This window comes from Coregonus clupeaformis, chromosome 33, assembly GCF_020615455.1.
Source record: "Coregonus clupeaformis isolate EN_2021a chromosome 33, ASM2061545v1, whole genome shotgun sequence".
Lineage (NCBI taxonomy): Eukaryota > Metazoa > Chordata > Actinopteri > Salmoniformes > Salmonidae > Coregonus > Coregonus clupeaformis.
In genome coordinates this window covers 2,930,066-2,957,040 of record NC_059224.1, presented here as the reverse complement: position 1 = coordinate 2,957,040, position 26,975 = coordinate 2,930,066, and the positions used below count along the sequence as shown (strand labels likewise).

The 26,975-nt window shown below is 42.9% G+C and overlaps 2 long non-coding RNA genes across 3 annotated transcripts in view; one reads left to right on the top strand and one right to left on the bottom strand.

The window, feature by feature from the left end:
- Positions 1–26,975, top strand: part of LOC121549241 — a 119,510-nt gene that overhangs the window by 1,184 nt on the left and 91,351 nt on the right. The window contains exon 1 of one of the 2 annotated variants that reach the window (XR_005996776.2): positions 21,188–21,428. The exons of the other annotated variant lie outside the window; for it this stretch is intronic. This is a non-coding gene — a long non-coding RNA (uncharacterized LOC121549241). Of the gene's footprint in view, positions 1–21,187; positions 21,429–26,975 lie in introns of those variants that run through there. 2 annotated transcript variants of the gene reach the window in all.
- On the bottom strand, positions 194–21,048 carry LOC121549359. Its single transcript, XR_005996801.2, has 4 exons — positions 20,842–21,048; positions 13,582–13,687; positions 3,237–3,344; positions 194–356 (listed from the first exon to the last, which is right to left on the bottom strand). It is a non-coding gene; the product is annotated as an uncharacterized LOC121549359 (long non-coding RNA).

The window sequence follows — 26,975 nt, the reverse complement described above, 5'->3', positions numbered from 1 at the left end:
GGTTCCAGTATTGGATATTTATTACACAGATAAAACTGAAACACAGAGGCACATGAGGGGTTGGAATGGAGGCGTTGGAATGGAGGGGTTGGAATGGAGGGGTTGGAATGGAGGGGTTGGAATGGAGGGGTTGGAATTGAGGGGTTGGAATGGAGGGGTTGGAATGGAGGGGTTGGAATGGAGGGGTTGGAATGGAGGGGTTGGAATGGAGGGGTTGGAATGGAGGGGTTGGAATTGAGGCGTTGGAATGGAGGGGTTGGAATGGAGGCTTAGTAGTTGGAGTTTCAAGTCCTGTAGGATGTTTGTGGTAGGTAGGAAGGTTTGTGGTTTCTTGAAGGGAGATAAAAGCATGGTTTCTGGAAGGGAGATAAAAGCGCATATTAGGATACACATAATATAAAAAGTACATGAACGATAAAGTAGTGTCAAATATAGTGACTAATATGTAGGGAGAGTGTCAGAACTGAGCGGAACTGTAAAATAGTGGACCCAAAGTGGCCAAGGTGGGAATGAAGAGGATCCTAGCTTGTAGGGGAAAAAAGCCCTCTGAACTACCAACCAACCACTTGAGCCCAATGTTCAATGAAAAGAGCATTGCATTGTATTGGCAGAGAGTCTGAACTATTTATATTCTAGGTTTGATAGTCTGGACTTTACTATTGAGAAGGATGAGCTGCTGTTATCATTAGAGCACAAGAGGAAATTGATTTGGTAATAGAGGAAGTATTGTTGCATTAAAGGCGCAATAAGCGGTTGCAACATCCATTTTTTGACTTATCATTTTGTATTTAATCTTTAATTTAACAGGGAAGACATAACGAGACCTAAGTCTCTTTTACAAATGCGCCCTGTATATACACAACATAAATATACACATTATACCCAAACTATATATATATATATATATATATATATACACACACACACCAGTCAAAAGTTTGGACACTCCTACTCATTCAAGGGTTTTTCTTTATTTTGTACAATTTTTTTACATTGTAGAATAGTAGTGAAGACATCAAAACTATGAAATAACACACATGGAATCATGTAGTAACCAAAAAAGTGTTAAACAAATCAAAATATATTTTATATTTGAGATTCTTCAAATAGCCACCCTTTGCCTTGATGACAGCTTTGCACACTCTTGGCATTTTTGAAGAATCTATTTGAAGAATCTCAAATATATTTTGAATTGTTTAACACTTGTTTGGTGTGTCCAAACTTTTGAATATAATATATATATATATATATATATATATTCAAATACAAAAACACAGTCATGGGACGCAACACATAAAATCACCCAGAAAAACAGTTACATTCCTCCACAAATAAGTTCCTAATCAATACTTTAAATTGCCCGAATGGCACCAGAACATCAAGATGAAATGTATTTTGAATTTTGTTCCAGCAACACGGTGCATTAAAACTAAAAGCAGATTTAGCTAGCTCAGTGGAGACCCTCGGAACCTCGACAGTTAACCAATCCTGTGAACGTGTTAGGCAATTCAGGTGTCTATACTTGAACAACAAAGTTAGATAAGACGGAAGTTTATGAAGTAGAGCCGTGTAAACACAAAGGGAGTAATGTAGAGATCTACAGGTCTTTAGCGAAGTCCAGCCAACCTTTTGATACAGGATGCAGTGATGAGTATGAAAACTGTCACCTGTAACAAAACGAAGGGCACTATGGGCTCCCGAGTGGTGCAGCGGTCTAAGGCACTGCATCTCAGTGCTTGAGGCGTCACTACAGACCCCCTGGTTCGATTCCAGGCTGTATCACAATCGGCCGTGATTGGGAGGCCCATAGGGCGGCGCACAATTGGCCCAGCGTCGTCCGGGTTTGACCGGTGTAGGCCGTCATTGTAAATAAGAATTTGTTCTTAACTGACTTGCCTAGTTAAAATAAAGGTTAAATAAAAAAAGAAAATAAAAATAATAATGGTAGATGACATCCAAAGTTTTAAGAGTAGTAGCAGCTGCACTTTGATAAATATTATCACCATAATCAAGAACAGATAAAAAGGTTGACTGAATAATCTGCTTCCTACTGCTTAGAGAAAGGCACAATCTGTTTCTGTAGAAAAGCCAACTTTAAACCGTAGCTTCTTAAACAGCTCATCTATATGTTTTTTAAACGTCAAATCCATATCAATCCAAATGCCTAAGTATTTATATGCGGGAACACGTTCAATTGGAGAACCATCTAATGGTATGTACCCATTGATACTTGAAGAATATAAGTTATAAATAAATGCCCCATGAGCTTAGTTCAACTGTCATACCCCATCAGAACCCAACATAGAAGCTTGTGTTTGTAAACAAAGTAAATGTAAATAAACACTATATAGCCTCAAAACATGGTTAAAACTATAATATTTATATAATTCTGTTTATGAATTAGAGAGTGGCTACATTTCTCCAGCCCCATCCCTCAGCTTTTTAAGCGTTTTATGCGCATATGAACCCAGTCCAAACCTATTTTGTGGATCTTATATGTTTTGTCAATGCGACTGTAATGGGTGAGATTCAACAGTGAGTGCAGCACAAATAAATCCATCTCAACTGGATCACCACAGATCTCCGTCATCTCTCCTGTCCTAGGTCCACTATATATACGGATGACTGTAGGAGCAGCTGCCCTGAGATAACATATATCAAATACTAAGATGACACTGTTATTCTTGATACATGGAGGAGAGACAGGGGTAGATGTATGGGAGGAAAAGGGAGAGAGAGGGTGGTAACTGTGAGTAGAGGGCTGTCAAATAAGGTCAAGCCAAATGTGAGTGTGTTTGTCTCTGCTGGCTTGTCTGCCTGCCTGTCAGTCAGTCAGTGAATCACATGTTTGGGCTGTTAAGATTTAAACCTGCTATTTGATATCTTAATGTTTACCCTTAGTACTCTACAGACCCCTTCTACTGGTCTTCTCTACTTACCCAATGTGAGGACTCTACATCTATAGGACCACACAACCTGCTATATCTTTATGCTGACTGTCCAATATCATTTTCCTCAAGGAATATCAATATTCACTCTCAACTCTGGAGTGCTATATTGAAACCAGTAAGAAAGTATGAGCATATGATGGGTCAAAGAGCAACCGTGTCTTCTGCTTGTTACAACCAAAACATTTCCCTAACCCCCATTCGTGTACAGTCTGTCACTCCAAAACCATTCCTCCAATCTGAATTAATGTCCTCTGTGTGTTACATCCAAATCCTCCCCCTTCTCACCTGTCTTGTATGAAGATGGCAGGATGGTTGACACTTTGACCCCCACATGGCTCCAGTTCATGGCGTAGCGTCTTGATGAACAGGTTTTCTTGGAGCCTCCATATGCTGCTAGGTAGGGGAAGAAATGGAGATAAGATGTGATATAACTGCATTAACTACTTCCCACACCAACGGATTGCCTTTTTTATTAATTATGTACATGGTTCTGTTCATGATTATTCTGAAAGGGTTGGGCCGATATACGATAACTAGACACTAACCAATATTTTGCTTCACCAATATTATCGGCCAACATATCCCTATCGGTCGATAATTCCACCAATAAACGATATTTAATAAATAGGATGAAAAAGGGGAAACTGATGATTATCTGACCACATGACCTGACCACATGTGGAATGTGACCAGGCCAACGACAAACTGGTTAAATGTATTGTTGAATAAAGAGGGGTAGAGATGCACCTGCAGGTGAGAGAGTAATACTTTTTTGCAGTTTGAGTACATTGAAAAATTGCAAAAGCAGTATGAATACAGAGTAAAGCTTTTCTTATGTCCATACCACAGGCTATACTCAGTGGCAAGACATCCTCAAAGTGGTTGAAAGTGTACCACAAACTAAATAATCTAGTCGTGGACACCTACTTTGAGTGTACCAGTATCTTAAGGACCTAGTTCAGAAAGGCCCTCACTGCCAGGCTCTACCAGACTTGGAGGAAGTCCCCCTAATCCTGGGGGGGTTACTAAGGACCTAGTTCAGAAAGGCCCTCACTGCCAGGCTCTACCAGACTTGGAGGAAGTCCCCCTAATCCTGGGGTGGTTACTAAGGACCTAGTTCAGAAAGCCCCTCACTGCCAGGCTCTACCAGACTTGGAGGAAGTCCCCTAATCCTGGGGGGTTACTAAGGACCTAGTTCAGAAAGCCCCTCACTGCCAGGCTCTACCAGACTTGGAGGAAGTCCCCCTAATCCTGGGGGGGTTACTAAGGACCTAGTTCAGAAAGCCCCTCACTGCCAGGCTCTACCAGACTTGGAGGAAGTCCCCCTAATCCTTGGGGGGTTACTAAGGACCTAGTTCAGAAAGCCCCTCACTGCCAGGCTCTACCAGACTTGGAGGAAGTCCCCTTAATCCTTGGGGGGGTTACTGCCAGAGGTAATAGAATGTCAGATAAATCATTGCCAATAGTTGAGAAAAGTGGGTGTTGTTGAAGCACATTAAGATGTGGGACAACCACTAGTGTTGTAGTAAGCAAATGAGAACTACATGCTGGTATTGCTGTAGTTCTTTTGTTGCCGAGTATCAATATATTATGATTTCCGACTAGGTTTCTATTGGTTCACATAAATTTAGGTCTTTTCTGCCAGCACCTGCTGCTCGTTGAGAAGAGTAAGAACGATACGTGCTTTCACGTCAGTCTCCAATAACACCAGAAAAAAGTCGCTAGATTTGTCGCTAGTCGCTTTTTTTGAAAATGTGTCGCTAGAGGGGTCTGAAAACTCGCTAAATATAGCGACAAAGTCGCTAAGTTGGCAACACTGCTTGCAGGTGCCTGTTAAAGGCACTACATGGTCAATCCGATATCTGCATTTACAGTGATACGGCCTCTGCAGAAGTCAGGGCATTCTTACTTCTTGCGCTTTGCGGAGCAACGCAGAGCTGTTGAGCAGAGCTGTTGTGAAGAAAGTGAGTTTGTGTTTATACAGGACCTCCCGCCCCCGCCCCCACCTACCATCAACCAATCATGTCAATGCGGCGCTATATGGAGCCCACTGAATTCTTACAACATTTGGGAGGCGCACGGCGATGCGGTACAGAGCTCAGTTTGGCCTCTGCGTGCATCCGGAGGCGCCACAATTGCATCACACCCTCCATACGGAGTCTCCGACCACATTTTCAGATCAAGCATAAATTGGCTCTTAGTCGTAGCAACAGTAACTATGGGGCGGAGTTGTCGGAGAGAAGCAGCGAATCAGCAACAAAAACGTTTATTTGTGACGCAGATCGGCGCGACAGTCAGTCAGATTCGGCAGTCAGATCTGGCGTCGACAACAGTCTTTATTCATTCTATGGCTCTGGATCTATTTAAGCAATAATGCCAGAGGGGGTGTGGTATATGTTCTTAAGCACGACGCAACGTGGAGTGCCTGGATACAGCCTTCAGCTGTGGTATATTGGCCATTTACTACAAACCCCAGAGGTGCCTTATTGCTATTATAAACTGGTTACCAACGTAATAAGAAGAGTAAAAATAAATGTTTTGTCATACCCGTGGTATAAGGTCTGATATACCACGGCTTTCAGCCAATCAGCATTCAGGGCTCGAACCACCCGGTTTATAAATCTGTTTATACTATGGCATTGTTGAATACTCCTTTCTGATTGGCTTGAAGGACATTCTAGAGAGTGCATTATTTCCCTATAATGCACTGTATATTTGCAAGGTAGAATTCAATGGCTATAGTTCATTTTTACATGTTTTGTTTGAGCTGCTTTTGGAAGCAAAAGTCCAATTGAAAACAGTATTGGTATTGTTGAATTTGATTTCCATAATAGCAAGTTAGGACTGATGGTTTGGTTAGTAAACTAGCAAGTCTGTTTGTTTGGTTACCACAGCAACTATTATAGCTATCTGGTGAACTTGCTAGCAATTTCTAGCTGCAAATGTGTTAAATTATAGCCACGGTATAACCAACTCCGGGCTCTATGCGTTCTCCGGAAAATCATGCAACTCCGTGGAAGGTCAGTTCCACTGCTATCGTGTCGTGGAACACACCTTCCACACTGTTCATAATTTTCCATAGAACCTCGTTGATTATCCCTTACATGACACACCACACTCTCTCTGGTTATATCCCAATTACATCAACATTTTAATCATTTAGCAGACACTCTTATCCAGAGAGACTTACAGTAGTGAGTGCATACATTTTCACTTTTTTTTCTTTCTCATATTGGTCCCCCGTGGGAATCGAACCCATAACCCTGCCGTTGCTAGGCCATGCTCTACCAACTGAGCCACATGGGACCAATCAGGATGAGCTATATCTCCCCTTCCTCCCAATGTGTGCACTTGTTCGCTCCCCTTCACTGATTTAAAAGGAAATGAGTGGTATAAAGAAATATGATGAAAACGCCCACTAGACCAGGCTTCCACCAATCCAACGCTTTTAGATTTGTGGGAAGTAGTGAACGACTGTACACTTCAGGAGAAAAGAGATGTTATTGGGACACACCCTCTCTCTCTCTCTCTCTCTGACTCTGACACACACACACACACACACACACACACACACACACACACACACACACACACACACACACACACACACAGTGCTCTCTCTGACTTGCTGTGAACTAGTCCACTAGGCTAAATCCTGTGATTCATGTCATGGTGTGTCAGTGTGTCAGAGAGAGCAGTGATCAGAGCTCATCATCACCCTGACGCCTTCTCACCCGACCTCTCCTCCCCTCCCCTCCTCTCCCACAACCTGCCTCCTTTGGGTGGAAGTGAATGGAAGTGTGGGGCTGATATAGCAGTTCTGTCAACATTCCTTCCCCCTCTCCAGTCCTCATGTCTTCACACCCCACCAACTCTCTGTCCAGTAACTAATTAAAAACACCCTTCTGCCTGCCTGACCTGAAAAACCCTCTCCCCTGCTTCTCTCTCTCTCACACACACACACACACACACACACACCACTCTTGCCATAGGTTTCAAGTAGGTCCAATTCTGCTTGGTGGGAAGACAGAGGGAAGCGTAGATGCTTGAGAGAGAGAGGGGGATTATCATCCTCCAATGGTTATTTATAGAGATTAGAGGAAGAAAAATGTGGCACCCTATTCCCTATTGACCCCTGGTCAAAAGCAGTGCGCTATGTGTGTCAGTGCCGTTTAAGATGAGGGAGGACAATTCATTTTCTTCATGAGCATGGCCTTATTTCTATTACAGCATGTTGGATGACTGTCATTCATATTCCATTCACCCAGTTCAATGTAACAGCGATAGGTTTAGGCTACTACATGATACTAACATTTTCCTTATACCCATCATGGGGTTGCTACAACCTAGCCTATGAATGAAAGTTTACAACGTAGGTGTAGACAGTGACACATTCAATACCGCCTTGCACACTCTAGCCTGCATTTAGCTGATATACAGTGTAATCATTGGTCCAACAGTTGCAAACAAGAGTTTATATTGGACAAATTCAGGTATGTTTATCCCCGTCATGTTCCATTTGCTTCCGTTTAAGAAACGCTTTTCAACAGAATCGACGAATGAATACACCCCTGATCACACGTAAACACAGTTCACTTTCATAGCAGTCACGTTGTATTCCTTCTCACATCTATGCGCTCGCCTCCTCTCACCTTGTCCCTTCGCTTGTGGACTTCAATGCACAACACATCAGCTGTATGTGACCAGGCGAAAAAACCTTTCCATGCCAAACCGCTACACACAGCCTACATCGTTGTCACCATATTAGCCAAACATAGCTAATAGAACTAACGTGTTAGTAAAACCGCTACAATCATGCAGTAACGTTACAGTGTACAGCCAGTAAGCAGTTTAGCAGTTACACCGGCGGGCCCCGGTGGCAATACATTTGTAAAACCAAAAGCTTACCTTGACTTGGAAGAGTTCCAGTGTTGTGCTGGATAGTCATAGCCAGCTAGCTAACATAGCATCCCTCTGTTTGAGCAGGGTGTTTCAGTAGGCTAAACTAGCTAGCTGCAGTAAGTGAAACTGAAAGTGAAAAAGAAATGAAGATATCTCTATCTCTTGCTTCTCCTTCATTTAGGAAGAAATGTATTTGTTCAAAACTGTTAAACTATTGTCTTTCTCTTTCTTTGAGTCAACTACTCAACACATATTATGCACTGCAGTTGTCACGACTTCCTCCGAGGCTGCCTCCCCTCCTTGTTCGGGCAGGCTTCGGCGTTCGTCGTCATCGGCTTACTAACCACTGCCGCTCCATATATCATCATTTCATTTGTCTTGTCTTGTCTATTACACACACCTGGTTCATATCCCCTCATTAGTACATGTATAAGTGTTCCCTCTGCCCCCTTTGTCCTTGTGGGTGATTGTTTAATGTGAGGAGAGAGTAGCTCGGTCGAGCTATGTGTACTTTGTATTGCCGGGGTATAGTTTCCCTGTGTGCCTGTTTTGTTCCAGTGCGTTGTTTTGCACACTGGACTGTTTGACGCTATCCTGCGTAACTCTGTACTACGGAATAAACTCTGTATTCTGTGATTTAACCTCCTGCGCCTGACTCATTCAAATCACTTCTCACAGCAGTGCTAGCTAGCTGTAGCTTATGCTTTCAGTACTAGATTCGTTCTCTGATCCTTTGATTAGGTGGACAACATGTCAGTTCATGCTGCAAGAGCTCTGATAGGTTGGAGGACATCCTCCGGAATTTGTCATAATTACTGAGTAAGTCTTTGGAAAGGGGTGAGAACCATGAGCATCCTAGGTTTTGTATTGAAGTCAATGTACCCAGAGGAGGACGGAAGCTAGCCGTCCTCCAGCTACACCATGGTGCTACCCTACAGAGTGCTGTTGAGAGTACTGTAGACCTTCATTACAAAACAGTGTGTTTTATTCAATTATTTGGTGACATTATATTTAGTATAGTTTGATCTAAAAAGGATAACTTTTTTAATGTAATTCACTGAGGAGGATGGTCCTCCCCTTCCTCCTCTGAGGAGCCTCCACTCTCTCTGCGCACATGGCATTCCAGGGCCTGTAGCTGGGCCCAAGCTTTGCTTTTAGGGAAGATACACACACACAAACACACACACACACACACACACGAAGGGAGAACGACTGCCCCCTCTCATTGAAGCCACGGAAGTTCAAGGGCGACTGCGGTACTGCAGGCATTGTTAGCAGAAAAGGGGATCCCCCATTATAGTGAATGGAAACATGGCAATGTTCGTGGTCAATGTTCGTGGTCAATGTTCGTGGTCAATGTTCGTGGTCAATGTTCGTGTAAATATATATATTTTTCGAAGATCGTACCAATAATTGCTTTTTAATACACAAGACGTATAGTCTATCACAGTGCCATCCGTTTTGTCACCAAAGCCCCATATACTACCCACCATTGTGACCTGTAAGCTCTTGTTGGCTGGCCCTCACTACATATTCGTCGCCAAACCCACTGGCTACAGGTCATCTATAAATCACTTCTAGGCAAATCCCTGCCTTATCTTAGATCATTGGTCACCATAGCAACACCCACCCGTAGTATGCGTTCCAGCAGGTATATCTCACTGGTCATCCCCAAAGCCAACACCTCCTTTGGCCGCCATTCCTTCCAGTTCTCTGCTGCCAATGACTGGAACAAACTGCAAAAATCTCTGAAGCTGGAGACACTTATCTCCCTCACTAACTTTAAGCATCAGTTGTCAGAGCAGCTTACTGATCACTGCACCTGTACACAGCCCATCTGTAATTAGCCCACCCAACTACCTCATCCCTATATTGTTATTTACATTGTTATTTATTTTGCTCATTTGCACCCCAGTATCTCTATTTGCACATCATCTTCTGCACATCTATCACGCCAGTGTTAATACTAAATTGTAATTATTTTGCACTATGGCCTATTTATTGCCTTACGTCCATAACTTACTACATTTGCACACACTGTATATAGATGTTCTATTGTGTTATTGACTGTACGTTTTGTTTTTGTTTATTCCATATGTAACTCTGTGTTGTTGTTGTTTTTATCGCACTGCTTTGCTTTATCTTGGCTAGGTTGCAGTTGTAAATGAGAACTTGTTCTCAACTGGCTTACCTGGTTAAATAAAGGTTAAATAAAATAAAATAAAAAATAAAAATAATTGAGTTGCCAAAGGCAGCCTGCAGTACCCCGGTTGGCCTTCAACTTGAGTTACTCAATGAGAGGGGGCAGCACTGAGCTAGCCTGCAGCGTCACTTCCTGGAGTAGCTCAAACTGCGCATGTTACACTATTTATACAAAAGTATGTGGACACCCCTTCAAATGAGTGGATTCGACTATTTCAGCCACACCTGTTGCTGACAGGTGTATAAAATCGAGCACACGCCATAATCTCCATAGACAAACATTGGCAGTAGAATGGCCTCACTGAAGAGCTCAGTGACTTTCAACATGGCACCGTCATAGGAAGCCACCTTTCCAACAAGTCAGTTCATAAAATTTCTGCCCTGCTAGAGCTGCCCCGGTCAACTGTAAGTGCTGTTATTGTGAAGTGGAAACGTCTAGGAGCAACAACGGCTCAGCCACGAAGTGGTAGGCCACACAAGCTCACAAAACGGGACCACCAAGTGCTGCAGCGCGTAGCGCGTAAAAATTGTCTTTAAAACACTCACTACCGAGTTCCAAACTGCCTCTGGAAGCAACGTCAGCACAACAACTGTTCGGCTGGAGTGGTGTAAAGCTCGCCGCCATTGGACTCTGGAGCAGTGAAAACATGTTCTCTGGAGTAATGAATCACGCTTCACCATCTGGCAGTCCAACAGACAAATCTGGATTTGGCGGATGCCAGGAGAACGCTACCTGCCCGAATGCATAGTGCCAACTGTAAAGTTTGGTGGAGGAGGAATAATGGTCTGGGGTTGTTTTTCATGGTTCTGGCTAGGCACCTTAGTTCCAGTGAAGGGAAATCTTAATGCTACAGCATAATGACAATAACCCGTGCAAAAAGCGAGGTCAATACAGAAATGGTTTGTCAAGATCGGTGTGGAAGAACTTGACTGGCCTGTACAGAGCCCTGACCTCAACCCTATCGAACACCTTTGGGATGAATTGGAATGCCGACTGCGAGCCAGGCCTAATCGCCCAACATCAGTGCCCAACCTCACTAATGCTTGTGGCTGAATGGAAACAAGTCCCCGTAGCAATGTTCCAACATCTAGTGGAAAGCCTTCCCAGAAGAGTGGAGGTTGTTATAGCAGCAAAGGGGGGACCATGATTTTGGAATTAGATGTTTGATGAGCAGGTGTCCACATACCTTTGGTCATGTAGTGTATGTCTCCATGGGGCTTAATTTGGCCTCAATGTGCTATTGAGTCTTCACATAGCAATGGGATCAATGGTTTTGACCAGTCATATACACTTCATTGACACATTCTCTTTTTCCTCACACACTCAGCCCCCCCAATCCTGGCCACCCATTGGCCATCACTCTCCCCCCTCCGCTAGTTAGCCTGGCCACCACTCTCCCCCCTCCGCTAGTTAGCCTGGCCACCACTCTCCCCCCTCCGCTAGTTAGCCTGGCCATCACTCTCCCCCCTCCTCTAGTTAGCCTGGCCATCACTCTCCCCCCTCCTCTAGTTAGCCTGGTCACCACTCTCCCCCCTCCGCTAGTTAGCCTGGCCATCACTCTCCCCCCTCCTCTAGTTAGCCTGGCCACCACTCTCCCCCCTCCGCTAGTTAGCCTGGCCACCACTCTCCCCCCTCCGCTAGTTAGCCTGGCCACCACTCTCCCCCCTCCGCTAGTTAGCCTGGCCACCACTCTCCCCCCTCCGCTAGTTAGCCTGGCCATCACTCTCCCCCCTCCTCTAGTTAGCCTGGCCACCACTCTCCCCCCTCCTCTAGTTAGCCTGGCCATCACTCTCCCCCCTCCGCTAGTTAGCCTGGCCACCACTCTCCCCCCTCCTCTAGTTAGCCTGGCCACCACTCTCCCCCCCTCCTCTAGTTAGCCTGGCCACCACTCTCCCCCCTCCTCCAGTTAGCCTGGCCACCACTCTCCCCCCTCCTCTAGTTAGCCTGGCCACCACTCTCCCCCCTCCGCTAGTTAGCCTGGCCACCACTCTCCCCCCTCCTCTAGTTAGCCTGGCCACCACTCTCCCCCCTCCGCTAGTTAGCCTGGCCACCACTCTCCCCCCTCCTCTAGTTAGCCTGTCCATCCTCCTGGAGGAGAGGAGGAAGTAGGGAGGAGAGGAGGAAGTAGGGAGGAGAGGAGGAAGTAGGGAGGAGAGGGGGAAGTAGGGAGGAGAGGAGGAAGTAGGGAGGAGAGGGGGAAGTAGGGAGGAGAGGAGGAAGTAGGGAGGAGAGGAGGAAGTAGGGAGGAGAGGAGGGAGGGGGAGGAGAGGTGGAAGTATGGAGGAGAGGGGGAAGTAGGGAGGAGAGGGGGAAGTATGGAGGAGAGGGGGAAGTAGGGAGGAGAGGGGGAAGTAGGGAGGAGAGGGGGAAGTATGGAGGAGAGGGGGAAGTAGGGAGGAGAGGAGGAAGTAGGGAGGAGAGGAGGAAGTAGGGAGGAGAGGGGGAAGTAGGGAGGAGAGGAAGAAGTATGGAGGAGAGGGGGAAGTAGGGAGGAGAGGGGGAAGTAGGGAGGAGAGGGGGAAGTATGGAGGAGAGGGGGAAGTAGGGAGGAGAGGGGGAAGTATGGAGGAGAGGGGGAAGTAGGGAGGAGAGGAGGAAGTATGGAGGAGAGGGGGAAGTAGGGAGGAGAGGAGGAAGTAGGGAGGAGGAGAGGGAGGGGGAGGAGAGGAGGAAGTATGGAGGAGAGGAGGAAGTAGGGAGGAGAGGAGGAAGTAGGGAGGAGAGGGGGAAGTATGGAGGAGAGGGGGAAGTAGGGAGGAGAGGAGGAAGTAGGGAGGAGAGGGGGAAGTAGGGAGGAGAGGAGGAAGTATGGAGGAGAGGAGGAAGTAGGGAGGAGAGGAGGAAGTATGGAGGAGAGGGGGAAGTAGGGAGGAGAGGAGGAAGTAGGGAGGAGGAGAGGGGGGAGGAGAGGAGGAAGTATGGAGGAGAGGAGGAAGTATGGAGGAGAGGGGGAAGTAGGGAGGAGAGGGGGAAGTAGGGAGGAGAGGAGGAAGTATGGAGGAGAGGAGGAAGTATGGAGGAGAGGGGGAAGTAGGGAGGAGGAGAGGGAGGGGGAGGAGAGGAGGAAGTATGGAGGAGAGGAGGAAGTATGGAGGAGAGGGGAAAGTATGGAGGAGGAGAGGGAGGGGGAGGAGAGGAGGGAGGGGGAGGAGAGGAGGGATGGGGCTGAGTGCGCATGTGGCAGAGGGAGATGTGAGGATATGGGATATGAGGCAGGCGGGGGAGTTTGGCGTGGGTGGCAGGTAGAGATGGGGACGAAGAGCTGTGTGTGTTTGTGTGTCTGTTTCTGTGTCTGTTTCTGTGTCTGTTTCTGTGTGTCTGTGTGTCTGTGTGTGTGTGTGTCTGTGTGTGTGTCTGTTTCTGTTTGTATGAGTGTCTGTGTGTGTGTGTGTTTCTCTGTGTTCGTGTGTGTGTGTGTGTTTCTGTGTGTGTGTGTGTGTCTGTTTCTGTGTGTGTGTCTGTTTCTCTGTGTGTGTGTGTGTGTTTCTGTGTGTGTATCAGGGTCCAGTAGCAGCTTCAAGGCACCTCTTCAGTGTTCTGAATGTTGTGATGTCATCCTCCCACCTCTCCTCTTATCCACGGTGCGTTCACTCCAGTGTGAGTCACTCTACTCCTTCTCCTCCAGAGTTCCCTGACATGAGAAGAGAGGTGTGCACTGCTGAATGATAAACAGGACAGAGTTTTTGGAGCTGAATTCTTCCTCTGCTCTGATCTCTTTTAAAATACATCTTATTTTTTAGGCTGCTCAGCTTCAAAATACCTTCCATACACGCTTTTGCAGACTAAAACAACACACACACACACACACACACACACACACACACAGGTGTGTGCATAACTGAATGTGAGAGAGACAGAAATGTAAGCTAGACAACCAGCCAATGGGTGAAAAAATTTGATTAATATTTAGTCAAAATCTTGAGTATTTGGCCAATGATTAATGGCTAAGAGCTGCTAATAAGAAATGTATGGGAAAGACTGCTGCAATAATTAGCCACAATCTAACTCAACTGGTTGTTGTGTGGTTGAGAGAAGAGAGACTAAACGAGAGATAGGTGAGGCGAGAGAGAGAGAGAGAGAGGCGAGGAGACAGAGAGACCTCTAAAGTGGTATAAAATATTAAAACTACAGGCAGAAACACAGAAGAAAGTTTGAACCCCAGGAGATGAGGTTACTTAGAATGGACTCATTCTACCTAACTCAACCTCATCATATTTTCTCATCAGTAGCTAGGTTACCATCCAATTGGCGATACATTTTCATGTGAATATTCTAGAATCCCCGTAAGGAAAATATTCACATTTTCCGACCAGTGGTGTTTCCACCAAACGGTCTTGTTGCAGATTGTAAAAAATCAGTGCGTGATGACGTAGTGCACACAAAATGTACCGAGAAAAAAAATCAAAAGTTCAATGTATTTGCATCGCATTTTTCAACTCTACCGATAGTTTTGTCACAAACTGTTGCGTTAAATAGCAAATGTGACTACTCTGGCACGTGCGCTCGAGCCAACAGCTTGCAGATACAGTGCGGGTAGACTGTGAGGGTAGACTGTGAGGGTAGGCTGTGAGGGTAGACTGTGAGGGTAGGCTGTGAGGGTAGACTGTGAGGGTAGGCTAGTCTACATGATGACATTATTATGGATAAGAGCCAGAATTTTTTATTTTTTTTGTAAACGGAACTCAAGCATCGATCATCATGTCACCAGAATAAGACCCTGGATATTTACTGGAAAGGAGCATCATGATCACCTCAGCACTTTCACCACCCTGTGAAGTTCTTAGCTTATTTAATCTGTAGCCTGATAAACAGAATGGTTGCCCGAGACGTAGCGGCAGGACCGCACACCGCGACTCCAATTTTACTTCCATTTTTAATGGTTATTATATCAATATTTGTGCATAAAGGCGTTTCCGCCACCATTTCTCGCATAATTAATTTTACAGACACAAAACGATCCCACCATCTCGAACGAACAAATTATTTGTCTGCATTTATAAAATTGTACCGAAACGTCCTGTTTTCATTTATACAGTATGACTTTACTCAAATAAAAACTATGGATAGAGATGTGGTCAGTGGTGTAAAGTACTCAAGTAAAAATACTTTAGAAGTACTACTTAAGTTTTTTTTTGTGGTGCTGTACTTTACTATTTATATTTTGGACTGCTTTTACTTCACTACATTCCTTAAGAAAATAATGTACTTTTTACACTATACATTTTCTGTGACACCCAAAAGTACATTTTGAATGCTTAGCAGGACAGGAACATTTTTCAATTCACACACTTATCAGGGGAACATCCCTGGTCATTCCTACTGCCTCTGATCTGACTGACTAACTAAACACAAATGCTTCCTTTGTAGATTATGTCTGAGTGTTGGTTATCCATAAATTTAAAAAAATACCCCCGAAAATGGTGACGTCTGGTTTGCTTAATAGAAGGAATTTGAAATGATTTACACTTTTACTTTTTATATTTTAGCAATTACATTTACTTTTGATACTTAATTATATTTAAAACCAAATACTTTTAGACTTTTACTCAAGTAGTATTTTACTGGGTGACTTTTACTTCTATTACGGTATCTTTACTATGACAATTGGAAACTTTTTCCACCAGTTTCTCATCTATGACTTGTATTGCAATAGATTTGTGATACCATTGGCACGTTATGCAGAGCTACACCTCTAAAATAAACACACTGTAAATAATTGATCATTTACCCTCCATTCTCCCTTTGCTTTTCCAACATTTGTTTTGGCAACTCAAGTACACTTTAATGGGGTAACAGTTGAAGACGTGTTCAAATAGAACTGATTGTATAGGGCCTTCTCTATTGACTTTATTTGTTTAGCTCCAAGGGGCCAAAGCAAATTGAGTTAGAGCCAATGATATGCCTCAGGTTATTGATTTAAACGTGCTGGGAGTATTGCAACAACCCACAGTTGTAATAAATTATTCAAATACTTTACACGTTTTATTTGTCGTATGCTTCGTAAACAACAGGTGCAGACTAACAATGAAATGCTTACTTACGGGTCCTTTTCCTACAATTCAGTTAAAGATAAAGATAAAAATATATATATAAAAATTGAAACAGTGACACAAGGAATAAATACACAGTGAATAACGAATAACGAGTAAAAATAACATGGATATATACAGGAAGTACCAGTACCGAGTCCATGTCTAGGGTATGAGGTAATTGAGGTAGCGACTGTATGAACATATACTGTAGGTAGGGGTAAAGTGACTAGGCAACAGGATAGATAAACAGTAGCAGCAGTGTGTGTTGAAAGTGTGTGTGTGTGTGAGACTGTGTGTGTGTCATCAGTATGCATGTGTGCCTGTGTTATGTGTGTGTGGGCGTATGTAGTGTATGTGTGCGTGTGTCTATACAGCGCATTCGGAAAGTATTCAGACCCCTTGACTTTTTCCACATTTTGTTACGTTACAGCCTTATTCTAAAATTGATTAAATTAAAAAACAGAAATACACAATACCCCATAATGGCAAAGTGAAAACAGGTTTTTAGAAAAATGTGCACATTTATGAAACATAAAAAACAGAAATACCTTATTTATATAAGTATTCAGACCCTTTGCTATGAGACTCGTAATTGAGCTCATGTGCATCCTGTTTCCATTGATCATCCTTGAGATGTTTCTACAACTTGATTGGAGTCCACCTGTGGTAAATTCAATTGATTGGACATGATTTGGAAAGGCACACACCTGTCTATATAAGGTCCCACAGTTGACAGTGCATCTCAGAGCAAAACCCAAGCCATGTGGTCGAAGAAATTGTCCGTAGAGCTCCGAGACAGGATTGTGTCGAGGCACAGATCTGAGGATGGGTACCCAAAAATTGCTGCAGCATTGAAGGTCCCCAAGAACACAGTGGCCTCCATCATTCTTAAATGGAAGAAGTTTGGAACCACCTGCCCGGCCAAACTGAGCAATCGGCGGAGAAGGGCCTTGGTCAAGTAGGTGACCAAGAACCCGATGGTCACTCTGACAGAGCTCCAGAGTTCTTCTGTGGAGATGGGAGAACCTTCCAGAAGGACAACCATCTCTGCAGCACTCCACCAATCACGCCTTTATGGTAGAGTGGCCAGACAGAAGCCACTCCTCAGTAAAAGGCACATGACAGCCCGCTTGGAGTTTGCCAAAAGGCACTTAAAGGACTCTCAGACCATGAGAAACAAGATTCTCTGCTCTGATGAAACCAAGATTGAACTCTTTGGCCTGAATGCTAAGCGTCACGTCTGGAGGAAACCTGGCACAATCCCTACGGTGAAGCATAGTGGTGGCAGCATCATGCTGTGGGGATGTTTTTCAGCGGCAAGGCCTGGGAGACTAGTCAGGATCGAGGGAAAGATGAAGGGAGCAAAGTACAGAGAGATCCTTGATGAAAACCTGTTCCAGAATGCTCAGGACCTCAGACTGGGGCGAAGGTTCACCTTCCAACAGGACAAAGACCCTAAACACACAGCCAAGACAACCCAGGAGTGGCTTCGGGACAAGTCTCTGAATGTCCTTGAGTGCCCCATATAAAATTTTTTATTTTTCATACATTTGCAAAAATTTCAAAAAAACGGTTTTTTCTTTGTCGTTATGGGGTAATGTGTGTAGATTGATGAGGGGGGAAAAAATTATATAATCCATTTTAGAATAAGGCTGTAATGTAACAAAATGTGGAAAAAGTCAAGGGGTCTGAATACTTTCCGAATGCACTGTATGTGTAAATGTAAAATTAAACGCGGGCGGTGTGGTCAGTATTTTATGCTCCAAAATCCCTTAATCCCAACGAAAGTTTAATTAATGTTACAAGACCTCAAGTTTCGGGCCTGTTGAGCCTCTTGATACCTCTTAACTCTAGATAACCAATCAGGAGAGAGAAACTGCAACACTTACGCCTCACAACCAAACAAACCCACTCTTTAGCAGATCTATGATATGGCCATTTTATACTTTAATCCCTAATCCATAGAAATATCCAGCAGCATGTGGTTAAATTAAAACAGTTATTCTTCACACTAATCCCATGAAGGTAGCTTTGTTTTCCTTAGAGGACAATAACAACCACCCACTCAACACACACACACACACACACACACACACACACACACACACACACACAGATTATCAACCCATGACAGATTGAAGTGGATGTTATCAATATCCATAGCAGTAATACTGGAATAGTGTGGTTTTAATTAGCATAATCTGTCTCCATTTGTTTTTATTAGATTATTATGTAATCCTGGATGACACTTTGGAATAATGACCGACTGTTCTGCTGCTCAGTGAAGGAGAGATACGCCAGCCCACACATCCCCTGCATTATCTGTGAAGTCAGCAATGATAAACTAGTGAGAGAGTGAGAGAGAGAGAGCTCTGACTTGGCTGTGACATAATATATCATAGATATAAGCCATTTCTACGCAAACTATCCCTTTGTCTAGCCGAGCCATAACCTTGCCTTGCATGTTGCCTTGCTTGCGTCAAATCTGAATTGTGTAAAGTGTAGAAACTAATGATTTATATATACACTAGATTACTATATGGGGCGCTATTTTGAAGCCACTGCACCTCCATTTTGGCACTCCCCCACCATTGTACAAAATATTTTGGTAGCTATAGATTACCACAGTATGAGTGAAAATACCCATAAAACTTAAATAGGGAAATGGTTCCAATCGTTTTTCCACTATTCATTATTTTTTCCAATAGGGGATTTTAGAAACACTTAAAATAAGGGCTGTATTTCGTGTAGGCTTACCTTGGTGTGACATTTTGATAACAGTGTAAATCTCTCTTGAACAAGGTGACTTTTATCAATATATATGCCTGTATTCCCAAAAAAAAAAAAAAAAATGAAATGGGAATTAGCTGCTAATGTGGCTATCATACAGAACTACAAATGCCATGATGCTATGGATGAGACCGCCGAATCGAGGCAATAGTAAGAATCTCTGGATTAACTATCTAATATTAACTACATTTTGTAGTTCATAAATTGGCTACATTTCCTTAAACTGAATATTCTGTGAACTGTCTTGAGCAAGTTTTAAATTGACACAATACCTGTTAGCAAAGGTGTCAGCTAAAGATGACGTGCAGGAGCTTGCAGGGATTTGTAGTCTTGCATGATGTCTACTTTGATGCTAGTTAGCATTTTCGAATCTGAGATTAAATAGAGCCGAATATATTGAGAAAATTCACCTTGTCCGAGAGAGATTTACATGGTTATCAAAATGTCAAGCCAGGGTAAACCTACACAAAACACAGCCCTTATTTTAAATGTTTCGAAAATCCCCTATGAGAAAAATGAATGGTGGAAAAACGACCGGAACCATTTCCCTATTTGACCACTAGGTTTTATGGGTATTATGACATGTCCACTGTGGGGCCCTCTACAAATGAATCTATTATTGTCTACATTTGTTTTTGCCACGTTTATTCTATCACAGACACCTTAAAGCATATTTTGAAATTATATTTTGTGAGCTAAACATAAAATCATAAAAAAATAAAAATACTTGAAAGTACTAAAAGTTACTGTCCCCACTACAACAACAAAAAACTTAAATACATGTAATTTTGTCTTAGTTTTATTTTATGTACTGCAGAACTCCATTCATTCCTATTAGAGAGGAAGAGGCGAAGTGAGAGGTTTTACTCCGCCCAAAATCTGTCCATGAAAATAAACCCATGAAGTGAGGAATTTTTGTATGGAGGTCAACGAGAGAGTGTCGAATTTGGATTGAATTACTAATTTGCTACGTGAGGCTTATTTGATCGAATATACGTTTTTTAATGGTTAGGTTGTTACGAATTCACTGATATAAATGACTTCATATCGGAGTTGTGCCTGTTTTCATAGAGATAGATAGAGGACTCATCATGGATATAATCCGTTTTAGCATGGACGTAAAACATGTGTTTTCCATGTTTGATGTGTTTGATACTGTTCCGTTTATACCATTCCAGCCATTACAATGTTCCCGTCCTCCTAAAGCTCCTCCCACCAGCCTCCTCTGGTTGACTGCTAATGCATAGGTATGCCCATTACCTCAGGGTTCTTGGGACTTCCATACCCAATTGAAGTTGAAATGTATAACGGTTAAGGTAAGGGTTATGGTTAAGGACTACCCAATGATCCCGGATAGCACTAACCATTACATCAAAGCCATATTACATCAGCAAGTCACATTGTAGGCTACACCTGTTTGTCTTTAATCAGCTGGCAGCCATATAGGATTTCATCATAAATCCGAAAGTGGTAAAAATCAGGGGCAGCACTCCAAACACAAAGTAGACAGCCCTCAGCCCTAAACCCTAAACCCTCAGCCCTTGAATGACGTTTTACATCGTCACATCCGAGTGAACCTTAAATATCCCTTTCCCAAGCGAGGGAGAGTGATGATCAGAGAGGCAAAGTCCACTTTGTGTTTTCAAAGACAACTTCCTGGCTGCAGTCCAAACACGTCGCACTAGCCACTTTCCCTTGGTGGAATCCCCGGATGCAGTTTGATTGCCATCTTAAATGGAGGTCCAATTCACTAACATTGCCCCCTCGACCCTCGATTTAGCTAGAGGAAGTTGTCTTTGAAAACAATGTCAGGTAGATGGACCAAACACCTGCATAATGTGCCACCGATATGTTTGATAACTAAATGTACAGATGAAGATCTACTGGTACTTAAAGTAGTAAAACAGAAGGCAATATCTACCAATTAGAAGTATTTTGGTAACATTAGCTAAATTAGGCCTACCAGTGAACAGCTGAGAAGAGATGTCAAAGCACCACCAGTGGAAAGTGAAAGCAATGGGGTGATGTTGTTGATGATGGCAGATCAGCAGTTTATAATTCTGGCCCAGAATGTTCCAGAACTTTATTTGATTTGAACTGAAAATAAACGCTAAAACGACAGAAAAACTTAAATGCATTTGGTGGGATTCATTGCCTACTACTGCATACATAGCAGTTTAGCTGGTTGCTGTTGTTGCCAGAGCAACGGAACGGGTCTCCATCCTTTTCCTTCCTGCTCATCGCGAGAGCGGCTCGAGCGTTGTACTGTCTTTGATTGCAGTGACCTCATCCCTCCAGCAGCTGCGGCGCAAGCCAGGCGGAGCTGTTTTCCTGCAACTTTGTATTAACTTCGAAGTTGAACAATCGCAAAGGAAGCAGACACTGGAGTAAGCGGAACATCGGATAAGAAAAGACAATACTATTTTGACGTTGTCGTGGTGAAAATCTAAAAACTCGACTCTCACTTTATGTTTCGTGGCCAAACATTGTGATAGCAGTTTTCCTGGAATCTGTGTCTTTCTTAGAACGGTGGAGGTGGGGAGAAGAAAGGTGAGTTTTCTGCTACGCTTTGATTAATAGAATAATATAGCATGCCATGATGCACTGTGTTGGGGCGAGGAGGAAGAGGGAATATTCAGAAAACTGACGGATGTATATTTGCTGTTTGGGCTATTCAACTAGCTAAGCTAAATGTAGATCAAATGACTTGGTAGATCAAATCAGCTAAAGGTAGATACAATACACGTTAGCTTGTGAGGAGTGGCTGAATATTGGAAGTGAAAAGTTTAGATACGATGAAAGGTGATGGTGCAAGGTGCGAGAGTAATGTTTGTCAATTCTGTATGCGTTCCTTTGCTAGCCATCCATACCATCAAATCTATCGAAGCCACACGGATGCGGCTACCATTTTCACTTCGCTCTTGAAGCACAACATTGCACATTTTGAATCGGGTTGAATAATCAAATTTTCTTGACAACGGGTTTCCCTTCACATCTCTCGCTCCTTCCCTTCACAACAAGATGAGCAGGCGCTACTGCTCGCAAAATTGAACCTGCTGTCCCCTTGGTTTGGGAACCGTGGCATGTGGGGGCAATTTGATTTGTTTAGCACAGGGGTCTCCAACCTTTTCTAAACTGACAGCTACTTTTTTTTTTTTTATTCAACATGTCGCGAGCTACAATTTTTTTTCATAGCTTTCAAATAGGCACATCTCTTCTCCTCTCCCCTGCAAGTCTTCTCCAGGTCCTTCATGTACAACAGAAGGTAGTGCACTGTGTATGCACTTCTGTCAATATACCTGGTAGAATAATGGTTAATAAAAAACTAAGGGGGGCCCTATAAAAAGTGACCCCCCATAAAATCTGTGACCCCCCCCACCAAAAAATAATGTTTTTTATTTTCCCAAATTATGTTTTCTCAGTTTTATTTAGCCTGGTTTTAGATTTTTTTGGGGTTTTTCACTCTCAAAATTACAATTGTTAATAGAGAAAAACCGAAATGGGATGTTCTGAGTTCATGTCAATGCTTGAATCACATCAGAAGACAATCTTTTATTTTTTTGGTCTGGAAGAAAACAAACAAATTTAGATTTGAGTGTAATTCCCTTTTAACTGCGCATCTGGCCCTTTAATTGCACATCTAGTGTGCCATCTAATGTGCTGGTCTAGCATGGTTCTGTACTGCTGCTACTCATTTCATGGCAAGTGACAAATAATGGATACAAATGATATACTTACTCATGATATACTTCTGCCAGGTAAGCCTACTTTGCAGTTAACATTTAATTGAGAAGGTTTTGGGGAAAGTATTTCTATATTTTCTGTGAGCCGGATCATTTGGCTCCATTCACCTAATAGAGCCGTTCATTTGGCTCCCAAACAGCTCTTTGTTCAGTAATGCTTAGAAATTGAACTAAAACCATGAAAAATGTGTCACTCTAATTTAAAGCCGAAAATGTTGCCTACCATTATGTCAGATCGTGAAATGTCAGTTCAAAAACATTTTTACCTGACCAAATTATTAGATGGGGAAAAAAAAGGAAGACAAAATTTAACGCACTGAAAAAATGTGTGTGGACTAATATGAGGCTCGTTCCTTACTATATTGTTCCTGCACTGAGGAATTACCATCTTCACAGAATGTTTTTATAATTTATATGCAGATAAGCGATGTCTGGAACTCCAAAAAGCAATAATAAGAGTATGCAAATCAGGGAGCCAAATTAACGGCTCTTTCACATATGCGATTCTTTTCCCAACGTTGACCCAAAAGAGCTGTTCAAAAAGAGCTGGTTGTTCGCGAATGACCCATCACTACTGGCTACACACGGAGTGATAGACAAATTCCTGCACCACACAGACAGAAAGGGGTAATATTGCTGCAATTCATTGGCAGATATTGTTTGGTGGTCCTCTGTAGCTCAGCTGGTAGAGCACGGCGCTTGTAACGCCAAGATAGTGGGTTCGATCCCCGGGACCACCCATACACAAAAATGTATGCACGCATGACTGTAAGTCGCTTTGGATAAAAGCGTCTGCTAAATGGCTTATTATTATTATTATTATTATTATTATTATTAAATGGCTAGCTAGTTAGCCGTGCGCACTAGTAGCGTTTCAATCGGTGACGTCACTCGCTCTGAGATCTTGAAGTAGTTGTTTCCCTTGCTCTGCAAGGGCCGCGGCTTTTGTGGAGCGACGGGTAACGGTGCTTCGAGGGTGACTGTTGTCGGTGTGTGCAGAGGGTCCCTGGTTCAAGCCCAGGTAGGGGCGAGGAGAGGGACGGAAGCAACCCTGTTACATTAGGTTTGGCTTTTTAAGCCAACAGTGGCTAACCAGGGGTTGGATAATGTCAATGTTGCGTTGGTTAGATAGTAGCTGGGAATATCCCCAGGAAATGTGTATCTCACACATTGCGGAACCCTTTGGTGTAAGTTCTATTACCCCCAGTCACTGTTGTCAGTCAGAGATGTGGACAACAACAATGGCTGATCGCAATAACTGGAACCAGTGAACATATAAACATAATCACCATCTGTTTGCTGCCTCTTTGGCCTGAATGCCAAGCGTCACGTCTGGAGGAATTATAATACTAATAATTTAGTAGTCATTTAGTATGATCTCTATGGAAACAACAATCTACTTGAACTCTCCATTTTGCATAACTTACATTGCATTCGGGAAGTATTCAGACTCCTTGACCTTTTCCACATTTTGTTACGTTACAGCCTTATTCTAAAATTGATGAACAAAAAAAATTCCCCTCATCAATCTACAGACAATACCCCATAACGACAAAGCGAAAACAGGTTTTTAGAAATGTTTGCAAAAGTATAAAAACAAAACAAAAAAACAGATACCTTATTTAGATAAGTATGCTGACCCTTTGCAATGAGACTCGAAATTGAGCTCCGGTGCATCCTGTTTCCATTGATCATCCTTGAGATGATTTTACAACTTGATTGGGGTCCACCTCTGGTAAATTCAATTGATTGGACATGATTTGGAAAGGCACACACCTGTCTATATAAGGTCCCACAGTTGACAGTGCATCTCAGAGCAAAAACCAAGCAATGAGGTCGAAGGAATTGTCCGTAGAGCTCCGAGACAGGATTGTGTCGAGGCACAGATCTGGGGAAGGGTACCAAAAAATGTCCCAAGAACACAGTGGCCTCCATCATTCTTAAATGGAAGAAGTTTGGACAATCATCTCTGTAGCACTCCACCAATCAGGCCTTTATGGTAGAGTGGCCAGACAGAAGCCACTCCTCAGAAAAAGGCACATGACAGCCCATTGGAGTTTGCCAAAAGGCACCTAAAGAACTCTCAGACCATGAGAAACAAGATTTTCTGGTCTGATGAAATTAATATTGAACACTTTGGCCTGAATGCTAAGCGTCACGTCTGGAGGAAACCTGGCACCATCCCTACGGTGAAGCATGGTGGTGGCAGTATCATGCTTTGGGGATGTTTTTCAGCGGTAGGGACTGGGAGACTAGTCAGGATCGAGGGAAAGATGAACGGAGCAAAGTACAGAGAGATCCTTGATGAAAACCTGTTCCAGAATGCTCAGGACCTCAGACTGGGGCAAAGGTTCACCTTCCAACAGGACAACGACCCTAAGCACACAGCAAAGACAACACAGAAGTGGCTTCGGGACAAGTCTCTGAATGTCATTGAGTGGCCCGGACTTGAACCCGATCGAACATCTCTGGAGAGACCTGAAAATAGTTGTGCAGCGATGCTCCCCATCCAACCTGACAGAGCTTGAGAGGATCTGCAGAGAAGAATGGGAGAAACTCCCCAAATACAGGTGTGCCAAGCTTGTAGCGTCATACACAAGAAGACTCGAGGCTGTAATTGCTGCCAAAGGTGATTCCACAAAGTACTAAGTAAAGGGTCTAAATACTTATGTAAATGTGATATTTCAGTTTTTTATTTGTAGTTAATTTGCACAAAAAAACCAATCTGTTTTTGCTTTGTCATTGTGGGGTATTGTGTGTAGACTGATGAGGGGGAAAAAACAATTTAATCCATTTTAGAATAAGGCTGTAGCGTAACAAAATCTGGAAAAAGTCAAGGGGTCTGAATATTTTCAGAATGCGCTGTATTTAGCCTATTATTTGTTGTCACTTATGTCTGTATCAATCCCTTTTTTAAAACATAAAGACGTAATTGAATGAGGAACGTTGATGAAGGATAATATGGTGGTTGGTCATTTGATCTCAAGGTTTGTTGAGAATTAAAGTCAATGCAGTAGAAGTGTGTGTGTGTGTGTGTGATTAAGGGCTCGTCTTTGAGGGAAAATAGGTTGTTTTACAAGCATTGGGATCTAGGTGTGAATAGGCAGCAGCCACTCCAGTCAGACAAAACTCGTTTTAGAGCAGAGGAAACCCTAGATCAAAATCACCCAATAGACTGTTATTATAGACTCGTTTTAGAGCAGAGGAAACCCTATGTTAAAATCACCCAATAGACTATTATTATAGACTCGTTTTAGAGCAGAGGAAACCCTATGTTAAAATCACCCAATAGACTATTATTATAGACTTGTTTTAGAGCAGAGGAAGCCCTATGTTAAAATCACCCAATAGACTATTATTATAGACTCGTTTTAGAGCAGAGGAAACCCTATGTTAAAATCACCCAATAGACTATTATTATAGACTTGTTTTAGAGCAGAGGAAGCCCTAGATCAAAATCACCCAATACACTGTTATTATAGACTTGTTTTAGAGCAGAGGAAACCCTATGTTAAAATCACCCAATAGACTATTATTATAGACTTGTTTTAGAGCAGAGGAAGCCCTAGATCAAAATCACCCAATAGACTATTATTATAGACTTGTTTTAGAGCAGAGGAAGCCCTATGTTAAAATCACCCAATACACTGTTATTATAGACTTGTTTTAGAGCAGAGGAAACCCTATGTTAAAATCACCCAATATACTGTTATTATAGACTTGTTTTAGAGCAGAAGAAGCCCTATGTTAAAATCACCCAATATACTGTTATTATAGACTTGTTTTAGAGCAGAGGAAGCCCTATGTTAAAATCACCCAATAGACTATTATTATAGACTTGTTTTAGAGCAGAGGAAGCCCTATGTTAAAATCACCCAATAGACTATTATTATAGACTCGTTTTAGAGCAGAGGAAACCCTATGTTAAAATCACCCAATAGACTATTATTATAGACTTGTTTTAGAGCAGAAGAAGCCCTATGTTAAAATCACCCAATATACTGTTATTATAGACTTGTTTTAGAGCAGAGGAAGCCCTAGATCAAAATCACCCAATAGACTATTATTATAGGAATACATTCGGCATCTCACTGCTTGCGTAAGAGTGTGTGTGTGTGTCTGTGCATAACGTGTGTATATGTCATTCTCACGTATGTGGTTAGGGTTTGACATAATCACCGCAACGGACCATAATGGTCATTGCCATACCCCCCCAGACACACTGTCCTAACCGCCTCTAAATGGATATGTCAACAGGATCCCATCTGTATTCATTTATCAGACTAGTGGTTGAGTTAAGAGGTCTGGTTTTGTGGAGAGGAAGAAAAAAAATAAACTAGTTTGACGATTCATT